At 49.1% G+C, this 16423-nt stretch overlaps 1 non-coding gene across 1 annotated transcript; it reads left to right on the top strand.

The window, feature by feature from the left end:
* The first annotated feature begins 14595 nt into the window (after positions 1-14595).
* On the top strand, positions 14596-14667 carry TRNAG-UCC (transfer RNA glycine (anticodon UCC)). Its single transcript has one exon. It is a non-coding gene; the product is annotated as a tRNA-Gly (tRNA).
* The last annotated feature ends 1756 nt before the right edge of the window (positions 14668-16423 follow it).

Here is a 16423-nt window from a genome sequence, read left to right as displayed (position 1 = left end):
CCATATGTGTGCAATACCGCCATAGGTATCCCCATTCCACTGAGTCAAATGCCTTTTCGGCATCCAGTGAGGCAATGACCCTGGTCCCAGCATTATCATGGGGGATAGACAAATTAAGAAACAGATGCCGTACATTAATGTCGGTGCCCTTACCAGGCATAAACCCCGTCTGGTCAACATGGACAAGCTCCTCCAGGACCTGCGCCAGCCGATTCGCCAACACCTTTGCCAGCAATTTGGCGTTGACATTAATCAAGGTTATTGGACGGTAGGACGCACAGTCCTCGGGATCCTTACCTGGCTTGGGCACCAACACAATAATCGCCTCTGACATGGAATAGGGGAGCAACCCCCTCTCCAGAGACTGGGCAAAGATACTAGCTTAGGGGCGACCATCTCCTGATAAATGGAATAAAATTCCACGGTAATACCATCCGCCCCTCGGGGACTTCCCTGCCTGCATTTGGGCCATTGCCACCTGAACCTCCTCCAATGATATGTCCCGCTCCAGGTGGTCCACTGCCCCCCGGGACAGGGTAGGAAGTTCCACCCCGTCCAGGAAGGCCAGCAGCGCCGAGTCATTGTAGTCTACCCTAGTGGAATATAAGGCGCTATAATAGCACACAAACCTAGACAGGATCTCTTCCAGGTCCGGGATAGGGGTCCCCCCTCGTCTCTGACCCTGCCAATATGGGCGCTGGTAGAATGTCCCCGGGCTAACCACGAGAGCAGCCTCCCATTTTTATCCCTATACTCAAAGATTTTCTGAGCAGTGCCCAGCATAGAATTCTTAGTCATGTCTATCCTGTGCAGATCGACCGCCCTAAGTGCCATCTGCCATTCCTGATAGCTAGGGGGGGTGGGGTCCGCCACGTGTCTACTCTCCTTTTCTCTCAACAACCCCTCTAATTCCTCCAGCAACTGCACAGACCGTTTGCGACACCTGACAATTCGGGAAATGTATTCACCCCTCAGCCAGCCCTTGAACGCATCCCAGACCACCAGGGGTTCGGTAGAGTCCGCATTATCCAACCAGTAGTGACACAGGGCCTCCGGCATATCCTCCTGAACCCCAATATCCGCTATCCAATACCCCGACAGCCTCCACAGTCCCCTCCACAAGGGGAGCCCAAGGGACACCCCAAGGAGGAGGGGAGCGTGATTAGACACCCCCCTAGGCAGAATCCGCACGTTCGCCACTCGCTGCAGAATAGCCTGCGAAACATACCCCAGGTCTATACGGGAGAAGGTGCGAAACGTGGAGGAATGGCAAGTAAACTCTCTGCCCGAGGGGTGAAAGTGGCGCCAGACATCCATCAACCCAAAAGTATCAGCCCAACGTGTCAGACCCGGCGCCTCACGGGAGGACCGGTGGAGCCTATCCAGCTCTGAGCACGGGGCCATGTTATAATCCCCTATCAACAGAACATTCTCTACGCCATACCTTATAACTAAGTTCATAATGACAAACAAAAGGTCAGTATCCGCAGGGGGAGGCAGGTATATACCCACCAGGACATAGTGCACCTTTGCGATGGTAGCATGCAGAACAACAAACCTACCCAGGGCCGTCTTTAATGTTGATTGGGCCCTGGGCAAACATTTTCTTGGGGCCCCCAACTGCTATTAGACATATAACAAATAGCAGCAAGACCCAAATCAGTTTACTGCAGCAGATCAGGCAGCAATTGCAATTGGTTGCCAGAGGATACAGCATATTAATACCGATCACTGACTGGTTGCTAGAGGTTACAACACATAATTTCTGCTTCCACATTCATTGCTAGAGGTTACTGCACATCATTACTGCTCACTGAGAAACGTAAGACAGGAGATGACCAGAGACTGCGGATCTAATACAGGAGATGACCAGAGACTGCGGATCTAATACAGGAGATGACCAGAGACTGCGGATCTAATACAAGAGATGACCAGAGACTGCGGATCTAATACAGGAGATGACCAGAGACTACAGATCTAATACAGGAGATGACCAGAGACTGCGGATCTAATACAGGAGATGACCAGAGACTGCGGATCTAATACGGGAGATGACCAGAGACTGCGGATCTAATACAGGAGATGACCAGACACTGCGGATCTAATACAGGAGATGACCAGAGACTGCGGATCTAATACAGGAGATGACCAGAGACTGCGGATCTAATACAGGAGATGACCAGAGACTGCGGATCTAATACAGGAGATGACCAGAGACTGCGGATCTAATACAGGAGATGACCAGAGACTGCGGATCTAATACAGGAGATGACCAGAGACTGCGGATCTAATACAAGAGATGACCAGAGAGTGAAAATCTAATACAGGAGATGACCAGACACTGCAGATCTAATACAGGAGATGACCAGAGACTGCGGATCTAATACAGGAGATGACCAGAGACTGCGGATCTAATACAGGAGATGACCAGAGACTGCGGATCTAATACAGGAGATGATCAGAGACTGCGGATCTAATACAGGAGATGACCAGAGACTGCGGATCTAATACAGGAGATGACCAGAGACTGCGGATCTAATACAGGAGATGACCAGAGACTGCGAATCTAATACAGGAGATGACCAGAGACTGCGGATCTAATACAGGAGATGACCAGAGACTGCGGATCTAATACAGGAGATGACCAGAGACTGCGGATCTAATAGAGGAGATGACCAGAGACTGCGGATCTAATACAGGAGATGACCAGAGACTGCGGATCTAATACAGGAGATGACCAGAGACTGCGGATCTAATACAGGAGATGACCAGAGACTGCGGATCTAATGCAAGAGATGACCAGAGACTGCGGATCTAATAGAGGAGATGATCAGAGACTGCGGATCTAATATAGGAGATGACCAGAGACTGCGGATCTAATGCAAGAGATGACCAGAGACTGCGGATCTAATACAGGAGATGATCAGAGACTGCGGATCTAATACAGGAGATGATCAGAGACTGCGGATCTAATACAGGAGATGACCAGAGACTGCGGATCTAATACAAGAGATGACCAGAGACTGCGGATCTAATACAGGAGATGACCAGAGACTGCCGATCTAATACAGGAGATGACCAGAGACTGCGGATCTAATACAGGAGATGATCAGAGACTGCGGATCTATTACAGGAGATGACCAGAGACTGCAGATCTAATACAGGAGATGACCAGAGACTGCAGATCTAATACAGGAGATGACCAGAGACTGCAGATCTAATACAGGAGATGACCAGAGACTGCGGATCTAATACAGGAGATGACCAGAGACTGCGGATCTAATACAGGAGATGACCAGAGACTGCGGATCTAATACAGGAGATGACCAGAGACTGTGGATCTAATACAGGAGATGACCAGAGACTGCGGATCTATTACAGGAGATGACCAGAGACTGCGGATCTAATACAGGAGATGACCAGAGACTGCGGATCTAATACAGGAGATGACCAGAGACTGCAGATCTAATACAGGAGATGACCAGAGACTGCAGATCTAATACAGGAGATGACCAGAGACTGCGGATCAAATACAGGAGATGACCAGAGACTGCAGATCTAATACAGGAGATGACCAGAGACTGCGGATCTAATACAGGAGATGACCAGAGACTGCGGATCTAATACAAAAAACATCCCTTGTGACAGTAATAGGTGGTGACAGGTACTCTTTATGGAGGGACCCCTCCTTTACACTTCAAAGTATTCAGATCGCCAAAAACGGCGATTCTGAATACCGTATATATTTTTAAAACCGGCGCCATTGGCAGCCGAGTAAAAGGGAAGGATATAGTCTCACAGCCCCCTCCCCCTTGATGAAAACAGCCAATAGAGTGACAGTATGAGATGAATATATGACCACAACAGATGTATTGCAATGTAAAGAGATGTAGATTCTCTAGGCTATATGGGCCTGGAACACGGCCGCCAGAGTCACTCCCAATACAAAGTGAAGATGAATTATCTCTTATATAACACAAATGTATTACCAGTGGAAAGATTTTCATGAGATTGCTGAAAAGGGGCGGAGCATGAGCGGCCTTAAAATGATGCCCCCCCTTGGAAAAAGTTCTGCGGACGCCCATGACTTAGCCCATAATAAGGCTGGAGCGGTCACTGTAACCATGGAAACCAAATGTAAGCTGTGGTGAAAAACTGGGATTTCCTATGGCTGCATTCTGTAAACACTTTTCACTAAAACTGAATCTAGAAATCTCTGATCTAGAACTGGAATTTCTATTCTGGGCGGAGCCGGCGAGATTTCTGCATTAAAAGCCCTCTACAGCTCCGGCCCTCGAGGGCCGCCTATGGACAAGGTGTTGGAGGGGACAGAATGATCCCACCGTACCTCCATGCCTGCCGTCCTCCACCTAGAGGAATCCTATGGGAGTGGGCGGAGCCTGGCCCTCGAGGGCCGCCTGTGGACAAGGTGTTGGAGGGGGCAGAATGATCTCACCGTACCTCCATGGCTGCCGTCCTCCACCTAGAGGAATCCTATGGGAGTGGGCGGAGCTTGGCCCCCACGGACTGGAGTTCTGCACATCTCATTATGGAGAGTCCATCCGGATTGGATGTAGGCGCCATAACTGGGAGGAGTTATAATCCGCAGCCGTCCTCTCCCCTCCTCCACCTAATGACAGCTAATAGATGATCAATAAAGTCCCAGTACACAGATGGTGACCATAGCAACAGTCCCCGCCCACCCCCTGTGTCTGCAGAGCTCTCATTGGCTGCTGCAGATTACAGTTTTTTTTATAATAAATCCTGAGAGCTAACAGTTTAGACTGACCTTATTAGCATAATAACAGCCCCCCGCTAACAGTTTTACCGTATTTACCATAATATACCGACCTTGTTTTACCTCCCAAAGGGATGTCACAAGATATAAACCACTTGTCTTGGTAAACATGTCCCGCCTATTAGGGTGAATACAACTAACGGCTAACGGCTGACGGTCATATAAAAGGGCTGCAGCAGAGGGCTGGGCATCATTTGTACCGGAGCAATCCTGAAGGTAAGTTCACCTTTTCTCCTCTCCTGAGACCCGGGACAGATTTCCACCCAACATACCCAGAATGACCCCACATCACACATTTCCCACAATCCCCCGCTTCTCATGTATTCAATGTATTCATCCATTTACAAAATATATCAAAAATTTTTTTTTTTTTTTTTTATAAATTTGATAAGAAAAAAAATCCCTCCAGATCTCATTATTGATCATCGTTATTGGAGCTCATTGATATTACAGAGAGGATTTTATATGTTAAATATCAGATTGATCAGAGTCTCCATAACATGATTGATATTTATAAAAATTATATATATATATATATATATATATATATATATATATATATATTAAAAAAAAAATATATATATATATATATATATATATATATATATATATATATTTCCCACAATTCCCTGCTTCTCATTTATTCATCCATTTACAAAAATATATCAAAATAATTAAAAAAAATAACTGATGGGAAATAAAATCCCTCCAGACTTATGATTATTGATCATTTTTATTGGAGCTCATTGATATTACAGAGATTGATAAGTCTCCATAACATGATAGATATTATATATATACATATGTATATTTATTAAAAAATGTTCTATCTAATATTTCATACATAGATGTAATAGATTGATTATGTATATATTATATACAGTCACAGGTCACAAAGCTCCCACACAATGGGGGGGTGGGGTGATCTTTGTTATCAGTCATGTGATTTCAGTTACAAACCCCCCTGAATGGGGTCTGTCAGTGGCAGTTTATTTTTAGCTGATCCCAATGATATTTGAAAATGGCAGCCAGCCAGGCCCGGATTGGCCATAGGGCATACCGGACAATTGCCCGGTGGGCCGGGGCCGCTGGGCTGCAAGTCCATGGAGGGCACAAGGCTCTTTGAGCCCGCGCCCCTCATGCAGTCTCTCCGCGGTAGCTCGGCTCAGCCCATCGGTGGCGGGGGACGTACACAAAGGGGGGGTGGAGCTAGATGAGAAGCCTTCGGCCTCTCCGCGGCTGCTTGTATAGGTCAGCCATCCGTACCAGGGGGCGTGACTGCAAACTTGAAGCCAGATAACAGTAAACGTGAGTTCCGCCCGTGCTCTGCGCTCACCCCCCTGTAACCAGGATAGGAGGAGCGGTGGGGGGCGGCTGCATATAGAACAATCATTCTCTCCATCTTCCTCCTGCAGTATTGGAATGCCTGTGAGAGGGAGAGGAGAAGCAGGAGACTGCAGGAGGAAGATGGAGAGAATGATTGTTCTATATGCAGCCGCCCCCACCGCTCCTCCTATCCTGGTTATTTCTGCTGCCCCTCCCGGCTCCCCACACCACCCATGCTCTTTGCCTCCTCATGCTCTCTGCCACCCCCAGTGCTTTCCACCTCCCCCCTGCTCTCTGCCGCCCTCCCTGTGCTCTCCGCCACCCCCCTGCTCTCTGCCACCCCCCATGCTCTTTGCCCCCCCACGTGCTCTTTGCCAACCCCCGTGCTCTCCGCCACCCACCCCGTGCTTTCCGCCACCCACCCCATGCTCTCCGCCACCCACCCCATGCTCTTTTCCACCCCCCATGCTCTTTTCCACTCCCCGTGCTCTTTGCCACTCCCCGTGCTCTTTGCCACTTCCCGTGCTCTCTGCCAACCCCCTTCTTCTCTCCGCCCCCCCCCCCCTGTGCTCTCTGCCGCCCTCCCCGTGCTCTCTGCCGCCCTCCCTGTGCTCTCTGCTGCCCTCCATGCTCTCCGCCACCCCCATGCTCTCCACAACCCCCCATGCTCTCTGCCGCCCTCCCTGTGCTCTCTGCCATCCCAGCATGCTCTCCACCACCCCCGCATGCTCTCTGCCACCCCCCCATGCTCTCCGCCACCCTCCATGCTCTGCGCTCACCCCCCTGTGCTGTTCATATCCCCCCATGCTCTCCGCTTCCCCCTCATGCTGTTTGCTTTCCCCTGTGCTCTCCACCTTCCCCAGGTGCTCTTCACATCCCCCCATGCTCTCCACCTTCCCTTTGTGCTCTCCCACGCCCTCCCTGTGCTCGCTACCCCCATACGTTCTTCAAATCCACCATGCTCCCCGCCGCCCTCCCTGTGCTCTCCACTTCCCCCATGCTCTCCGCCGCCCTCCCTGTGCTCTCCACCAGCCCCCCTGTGCTCTCCACCTCCCCCATGCTCTCCCCCACCCTCCCTGTGCTCTCCACCTCCCCCCCATGCTCCCCACCACCCTCCCTGTGCTCTCCACCTCCCCCCATGCTCTCCACCACCCTCCCTGTGCTCTCCACCTCCCCCATGCTCTCCACCACCCTCCCTGTGCTCTCCACCTCCCCCCATGCTCCCCACCACCCTCCCTGTGCTCTCCACCTCCCCCCATGCTCTCCACCACCCTCCCTGTGCTCTCCACCTCCCCCCATGCTCCCCACCACCCTCCCTGTGCTCTCCACCTCCCCCCATGCTCTCCACCACCCTCCCTGTGCTCTCCACCTCCCCCCATGCTCCCCACCACCCTCCCTGTGCTCTCCACCTCCCCCCATGCTCTCTGCTGCCTCTTGTGTTCTTCTCTTCCTCCCTATGCTCTCGTCCCACCCCATGTTCTCAAGGTTCTTCCCTGTGTTCTCCATCCCCCCATGCTCTTTCCTGGTCTCACCTCACCTCGCCCCCCCCCCCCCCCCCCACACACACACACACACCTCTGCTGGGTTCCCCTCTCACAGGGGATCTGTCAGGGTGAAGAGTGGGGAAGGGGTCGGTTAACATGTCATGGGCTGCTCAATCCAAAATGCCTGGGCCTATTTTTTGTCCCAGTCTGGGCCTGCAGCCAGCTGTGTAATATGAAGGTCCTCAGCCTTGTGTTAGAGCTTTGTGAATGAAGCCTCTCTGATTCAATTGCCCGGGGGATGTGTACATCCGATTTGTACCCGTCTGCACTGACTTAGAAGATCCCATTATTTCCGGTTATACGTCCGCCCCGTTACATAAGCCCATTTCCAGCTGAACTCTCACCCGGCAGTTTCCCTTGACAACGACATCACCCACAATTCTCCATAGGGGGCACTCTGAGAGCCTTTACATTCCATCAGTTTAGAGTTATCTGTGAATGGCGGCCCCAGAACGATCAATGTCATTGGGGTGTGTGCGCCCCATCCCTAATATGTGCACCCCACACCCGCGCTTAAATTGTAGCCCCGCCCCCTATTAGTCTCACTGTTATTTAGCACCTTCAAAATGTTCCTCATTGAAATAATCTGCAACTCTTTATAAGAATTTCGGGGGGGGGGGGATGGAACCTCAGTTGGTGATAATTACTGGCATCTGTGATGTGGTTGGTAGACTTTCCCTCACTTCTTTTCCTTCTGAGAGGACAGGAAGTGCGGGAAACTTTCCCAGGCAGGTCACAGAAAACAAGGAAAACCTCAGAAAAGTTTGAGCCCCGCCCCCAACTCCATACAAATCTAAAAGAAAATGTTTTGGAGTGAAGTTTTGCTTTACAATCTGAACGTCTACTTACCCTTTCTTTTTTCTTTTTATAGGTTCAAAGTGATTGAGTGATGTATTACAAAACTAAAAATATGATGTCGGAATTAGACGAATGGAGAAGAGTGGAGGAGGATTGGGATTTTATAAGGGTGACCGAAAGACAAGTGAACGAGAGGAGAGAGTTTCTAAACAGAGCTAAAGACATGGTGGCGGAAATTAAGAGAATGGCGGAGGATGAATGGAAGAAATTCCGCGCTCTGAAGGCACTCTCCAGAGGAGAAGCCGAGATGGAGGAGAAGAAATATGAGGAGGGTAAGGTGGAGGAGCAGACAGGCGGGGAGCTGAAGAAAGCAGAGGAGAGAAGACTTTTCCAGAAAGCCTATACACTGAAGGCATACTGGGAGAAGGAAAGAAAGATGCTTACAGCAGAAAGAAAAAGAGAGCTTCTGCAGAAAGTTCGGGCAAGAAAAGCCCAGATAGAGGAGAGTAAGGTGGAGGAGCAGACAGACCTGCAGCTGAAGAAAGAGGAGAGAAGACTTTTCCAGAAAGCCTATACACTGAAGGCATACTGGGAGAAAGAAGGAAAGCAGCTGACAACAGAAAGAAAACGAGAGCTTCTGCAGAAAGTTCGGGCAAGAAAAGCCCAGATGGAGGAGAGTAAGGTGGAGGAGCAGACAGACCTGCAGCTGAAGAAAGAGGAGAGAAGACTTTTCCAGAAAGCCTATACACTGAAGGCATACTGGGAGAAAGAAGGAAAGCAGCTGACAACAGAAAGAAAACGAGAGCTTCTGCAGAAAGTTCGGGCAAGAAAAGCCCAGATGGAGGAGAGTAAGGTGGAGGAGCAGACAGGCCTGCAGCTGAAGAAAGAGGAGAGAAGACTTTTCCAGAAAGCCTATACACTGAAGGCATACTGGGAGAAGGAAGGAAAGCAGCTGACAACAGAAAGAAAACGAGAGCTTCTGCAGAAAGTTCGGGCAAGAAAAGCCCAGATGGAGGAGGGTAAGGTGGAGGAGCAGACAGACCTGCAGCTGAAGAAAGAGGAGAGAAGACTTTTCCAGAAAGCCCATGCACTGAAGGCATACTGGGAGAAAGAAGGAAAGCAGCTGACAACAGGAAGGAAAAGAGAACTCCTAGAGAAAGTGCGGGCAAGAAAAGCCGCGATGGACAATCAAAGATACGGGGATCAATGGGAAGTCGGCCCTGATGAAGGCAGAGACAGACAGGTAAGTACATGTTCTTGCATATAGAATATATAAAGTGAAGGGGGGACATTGCCTTCATGGAGGATTACACATCAGTAGGAGGATATTATGCTGGTTGGGTATAAAATATCCGTATGTTATAGACACGCCCAGATATAGGCAACAGAGATTGTTGGGGGACCTTCTCATGTCCCTCATATGGAAATCCATAGAAGTGATCAGTAGGCAGAGCTCCTCCAATGATCAGATAGATTAGATCTAGAGCAGATATAACCATACAGGAAGGCAATGAATGGACTATATAGAAGGTGATCCTTCCTTCATTGTTGGATAGTGGAGGAATGAGCGGCAGGGAGGCTCCGTACCTAAAGACAATATATCCGAGTGAAATATAGGAAAGTTATCACGTCTGTAAAATAGGGGATAGATTTATAGCATTTTTATTATTGCTCTTTTTTTTTTTACCGGTTATGGCGGCGATCTGCCATTTTTATCGGGACTGCGACATTACGACACATCGGACACTTTTGACACATTTTTGAAACCATTGACAATTATACAGCGATCAGTGCTATAAAAACGCACTGATTACTATGTAAATGTCACTGGCAGGGAAGGGGTTAACACTAGGGGGCAATCAAGGGGTTAACTGTGTTCCCTAGTGTGTGTTCTAACTGTGGGGGGAGGGGACAGACTATAGTAGATGACAGATCGTGGTTCCTAGCTATTAGGACTCACGATCTGCCTCTCCTCTCCTCTCCTCACAGAACAGGGATTTGTGTGTTTTACCCGTTTGGATGCTATTTATGTCGTTCCCTGGTGTGCTGGCAAATATCTTCCCTTTACAGACACACATCCCTGTTCTGCCTCTCGTGCCCATGATCGCATGCTGTCATCGCGTCTGCCGGTTTTGAGCATTGGCACCCCCCTGCAATGCAGCGGGCACGCGCATGCCTGCTATCCCGTTTAAAGGAGCCGACGTACAGTGACGACGGCTCGCGGGATCGTGCCGACCTGCCGCAGTATAATGACGGCGGCTGGTTGGCAAGTGGACCAAAAACAGTAACAGTTTGTTCCAGAGGAAGGCAAAAAAAAAACTGCGGTCAGGGATCGGGGGGCAGTTTTGTCTCATAAAGACAGACGGATTCCTCGGTGACCTCACACAGGCAGTTGTCGCAATTCCCTGGATCAAACTATTTCCTCTTCAGCTTAATCAGTCAAGCAATGGGAGAAATGCAGAAACTTCTACCAACCAATCAGAAATCATCTATTGCTTCACCTGCTTTGAACTGAAGGATGTTATATGATAGATCTGTTTTATGTCATCCTGGAGCTTCTATGATAACGAATATGACTTTTTTTTCTCTTTAGTTTTGGATTGAGAGTGAGATCCCCGCTGTCCCACCATCAGAACCCATCGACATAATGATACACCTCGATGATGGGGAATTCCATACAAGCAGCAGATCTCCAATCAACACGTAAGTTTCTTCATTGGAATTTCCTTTGTACAATGTGACATCACCAATGATGGGGCACTGATCTTTAGATCTGGAGGATAATCTGTAGTGATAGTAAAATTGGAAAAACAGGGTCATGGGAGGGATTTTTGCTACTCTTAATGGAAAGGTTATATTGTATTCTTTGCACAAAGCTCATCTAAGATTCCCCTAATGGTAAATGAATTATGTAAAGTGTTGGTGTCCATGGTAACCAAACTGCAATTATCATTCAGTTGGTTTCCCGATTTCTCGAAACTGATTTGGGATCCAGATGATCATTTGATGTTCTGGATTATTGGACGAGGCCAATCACTAATGACTGGAGATGACAAGTCCCATGAGCCCATGATACGAATTCCAGTCACTGGAAGAGAAAACGTCTGGTGGGGAAAAGTGAGAAGAGCCTCTTGGTTAGATGATGATGATTAGTGGTGAAATATGTAACTACCAGCAGCTCACTTTATGAAGAAATAACAAGAGAGCCAGGTCTGCCACCTATGCAGTAGGACCATATAATGTCCTTCCATCCAGCCATTAATGGCATTGCAGATTATGCTGAAGATCCAGATACTAATGTATTCCCCTAGGTGTATATTTGGGTGTGGGGTTAGGAGTGCCGAGTACAAACAGTGTTATTATGTCCTGGGGATTCATTGTACATGTTTTTTAGTTAAGTTGTATACGGCCAAGAAGCCTAGTTTAAGGATAAAATGGCTACATTGTCATGTTCCTTCTAGCCGTATGAGGAGCTATCTCTTTTTCCCTGGAAACACAGACTAGACCCCCGCATGGGCAATATTCAGCCATGTCCATGGAGGGTTCCTTATTTTCTGGCCAGAAGGTGGCAGAGGAAAGGGGGAGGCAAGACTCCAATACAGCACCAAGGCAGCGGCCATGCTTGCTTCCTTCTTGGCCCGGCACATCAGTCCAAGCTCACAAATGATCTCTCCCAGTCCTTCTAATGACATTTTACAACATCTCATAACTTTAGTAGCAAATGATTTACCTTCCAATTTCTCTTACAGGAGTGAAGAAGCTATGGTCACTGAGGATGCATACCCAACTTCATCCCGGCCTGACACAACCACACAACAGACTCACAATGCTGGACTATTCATAAACTTTCTGAGATCCATCCCGATTATCGGGAATATGGCCGGACCATAATAGTAAGTATCCTTTCCTGTAGTTACATAGTTATCTAGGATAAAGTCCCCTGTCTATGAAGTACGATCTCCCATACACGGGGGCAGTTGTGGATTAGAGGAGGGAGAACAAAACCCTTTGGTATCTGGAGGACATTTTAGAGGGGACCAAATCTCAGTTCATATGGAATTTTCCAAAGTTGCAGATCTTTGATGAATGTTCCTTTCCTAGTGTTATGAGGAAGGTGGGGGAGGGGGGTGCTTTGTTCAGGGGGAAGAATAGTGATTAGGAAAGGTTTTCCGGCTTGCTTGGCAGTGGTTGGTCAGCCCAGTTGGGACATCCCATTAAGTGTTCCTCTAACTTCCCTCAGGGATCCCAGTAAAGTAATGTTCTCCTCTATGGCATTTGTTCTCCTCCAGTACCTAAGATGACTTGGCTCATGGCACTAGCTAAACATATAGAGAGGGTTCCTCTACCCAACACCAAAACCTCCGCCAAGTATCTGGCCAGCTGCTTCTGTGGAGAAGACCACCTTATATAAATGGACATTTGGGGAATTGGCATAAACTGATCAGTACTAGAAAACTGAGGGACGTCTTTAATGTAGATGGAAGGCCATAGTCGTGTGTAACATTCTGTAATATCTCTTCTTTTTCTCTTTCCACAGAGCTAGTCCAGTCAAGTGGCCCATTGAACCACCGAATCAGCTCACTGAGGGCTCCATTCAAAGCAGAAGAACCAAAATGCAATGCAGGCCCATTAGGGGCACCAGGGCCCCGCCCCCTCTCTCCTCTCCACCCCCTATATGTATCGTGCTGCAATTCACCTGCTGCCTGACCCACCACTAAGATGGGGTAAGTGGCAGGCATGCAGCAGGCGGGTGTCCTCCCAGATCAGTCCGCACCACTGACCGGGGGGTCTAGGAGGTGGCTGTGTGTCTGTGCTGCTGGCCGTGCATGCCGGAGGGGGTGATTGGTTGGGAAAGTGCACTGGTGGGGGGGAGGGTGTTAGATAAGTCTGCTGGTGGGGGGGAGGGTGTTAGATAAGTCCGCTGGTGGGGGGGAGGGTGTTAGATCAGTCCGCTGGTGGGGGGGAGGGTGTTAGATAAGTCCGCTGGTGGGGGGGAAGGTGTTAGATAAGTCCGCTGGTGGGGAGGAGGGTGTTAGATCAGTCCGCTGGTGGGGGGGAGGGTGTTAGATAAGTCCGCTGGTGGGGGGGAGGGTGTTAGATAAGTAGGCTGGTGGGGGGATGGTGTTAGATAAGTCCGCTGGTGGGGGGGAGGGTGTTAGATAAGTCCGCTGGTGGGGGGGAGGGTGTTAGATAAGCCCGCTGGAGGGGGGGAGGGAGTTAGATAACTTCGCTGGTGGGGGGGGTGTTAGATAAGTAGGCTGGTGGGGGGGAGGGAGTTAGATAAGTCCGCTGGTGGGGGGGAGGGTGTTAGATAAGTCCGCTGGTGGGGGGGAGGGTGTTAGATAAGCCCGCTGGAGGGGGGGAGGGAGTTAGATAAGTTCGCTGGTGGGGGGGTGTTACATAAGTAGGCTGGTGGGGGGGAGGGTGTTAGATAAGTCCGCTGGTGGGGGGGAGGGTGTTAGATAAGTCCACTGGGGAGTAGGGTGTTAGATAAGTAGGCTGGTGGGGGGGAGGGAGTTAGATAAGTCCGCTGGTGGGGGGAGGGTGTTAGATAAGTTCGCTGGTGGGGGGGAGGGTGTTAGATAAGTCCGCTGGCCCAGCCCGCCCCTGTTGGGGGAGGTGCATGCTCACCCCCTCTTTCCTGGCCTGCCAGGCTGGGTGCACGGATGGGGGTCTGGTATAGATTTTGGAGGTCATTTTGTTTGCATGGAGTTCCCCCTTTACAGGTGAGTAGAAATTTTTCGAATGTTGTTGAAGTTGTGCTGTGTGAACGGGAAGACACAACAAATATAAAGCAGTATTGTCAGTGGACTGTCTCCACCATCTATTAGGAGCAAGCCTTCCATTCCCAGGTGAGGTGTCCTGTCCCCGCCCCTTCAGGGTTCAGGTTGAAGATGCGGAGGAGGAGCGAGGGAGGAGGAGGAGGGGAACTTCCCTTTTTAGGTGAAGTTCCACATTAAGATGGGGCAGCACAGAGGCTTAGCGGTGAGCCTTGCAGCACTGGGGTCCTCGGTTCAAGACCTGACCAGGACACCATCTGCATGGAGTTTGCATGTTCTCCCTGTGCTTGCGTGGGTTTTCCCCGGGTACTCCGGTTTCCCCCCACACAACAAAAACATGCAACTTTTTGTGTTGGTGGTGCAGTGGTGAGCACAGCTGCTTTCCAAGCAGACGACCCGGGTTCGATTCCCGGCCAACATAATGGCCAAGATTCTCCCCAGAGACTGGAATTATATGTGGAGTGCAGATTAGCGATGGGATAAAATGTAAAGGAATGAAGTGAATGTCGTGGGTTTGTATGGATTTTATTACACACCTTAGAATAGATTTCTTGCAGGTAGGTGTGATTGTTGTGTATTCTCAGTGTCAGCCAGTAGGTGGAGCACTCGGCTACCTTTCAGGTATTTTCTAGGCTCTTCTTCACAACTTTGCTGAAGAAAGGCCGGCTATGTACTATATACAGTGGGGGAAAAAACACCTACCAACCAACAATAACCCTCCCCCCACAGACTGGCTCCACTAGGTGCTCATGTGGTACACAGATTAGTCCTGTCAATGTAAGAAGGTTCTCCTAACGACAACTCGTTATGTGTATAGAAGACGCCTGTCCACAGAATCCCTTCCCTCCAATCCTCACCATCATGGGGAAGACCAAAGAGCTGTCAGAGGACGTCGGGGAGAAGATTGGGGACCTGCACAAGGCTGGAATGGGCTACAAGACCATCAGCAAGAAGCTTGGTGAGATGAAGAAGACAACTGTTGGATCGATTATTCACGAATGGAAGAAATACAAAATAACCATCAATCGCCCTCAATCTGGAGCTCCATGGAAGATTTCACCTTCATGGGGTGAGGATGGTCATGAGAAAAAGTGAGGGATCCGCCCAGAACTACACAGGGGGGAGCTTGTGAATAGGGATGAGCCGAACACCCCCCTGTTCGGTTCGCACCAGAACCTGCGAACAGACCTAAACTTCGTGTGAACTTTAGAACCCTATTAAAGTCTATGGGACTCGAACGTTCACAATCTAAAGTGCTAATTTTAAAAGCTTATATGCAAATTACTGTCATAAAAAGTGTTTGGGGACCCGGGTCCTGCCCCAGGGGACATGGATCAATGCAAAAAAAAGTTTTAAAAACGGCTGTTTTTTCAGGAGCAGTGATTTTAATAATGATTAAAGTGAAACAATAAAAGTGTAATATTCCTTTAAATTTCGTGCCTGGGGGGTGTCTATAGTATGCCTGTGAAGGGGCGCATGTTTCCCGTGCTTAGAACTGTCCCTGCACAAAGTGTCATTTGTGCAGGAAAAAAAGTCTTTTAAAATCACTTGCGGCTATATTGTCGGCTCCCCGTAATACAGAGAACATTCAATGAGTGTTCTCTGTATTAGCCGACAATTCATTCATTCATTGATAAAAAAAAAAAAAGCGCAGGGGTTCCCCTAAATTCAATTACCAGGCCCTTCAGGTCTGACATGGATGAACCCCGTGTCAAATTAAAAAAAAAAATTGACGTGGGGGTCCCCCTAAATATCCATACCAGACCCTTTGGTTCCAGTGACCCCAATTTTGGAGTTATAATTGCTGAGAGTGACCCCAATGTTGGGGGTTATAATTGTTACCAGTGCCCCCAATGTTGGAGTTTTAATTGCTGCCAGTGACCCCAATGTTGGGGGTTATAATTGCTGCCAGTGACCCCAATGTTGTTGGTAATTATTGGTGCCAGTGACCCGAATGTTGGGGGTTATAATTACTACCAGGGACCCCAATGTTGGGGGTTATAATTACTACCAGGGACCCAAATGTTGGGGGTTATAATTGCTGCCAGTGGCCTCAATGTTGTGAGATAAAATTGCTACCACTGACCCCACTGTTGGGGATTATAATTTCTTCCAGAGACCCCAATGTTGGGGGTTATAATTGCTGCCAGTGATCCCAATGTTGGGGGTTATAATTG

The sequence above is a fragment of the Lithobates pipiens genome, unplaced genomic scaffold (assembly GCF_037356315.1).
Source record: "Lithobates pipiens isolate NorthernLeopardFrog02 unplaced genomic scaffold, aLitPip1_a1.2 Scaffold_93, whole genome shotgun sequence".
Lineage (NCBI taxonomy): Eukaryota > Metazoa > Chordata > Amphibia > Anura > Ranidae > Lithobates > Lithobates pipiens.
The sequence above is the reverse complement of the archived record's forward strand: the minus strand, read 5'-3'. Positions and strand labels throughout refer to the sequence as shown.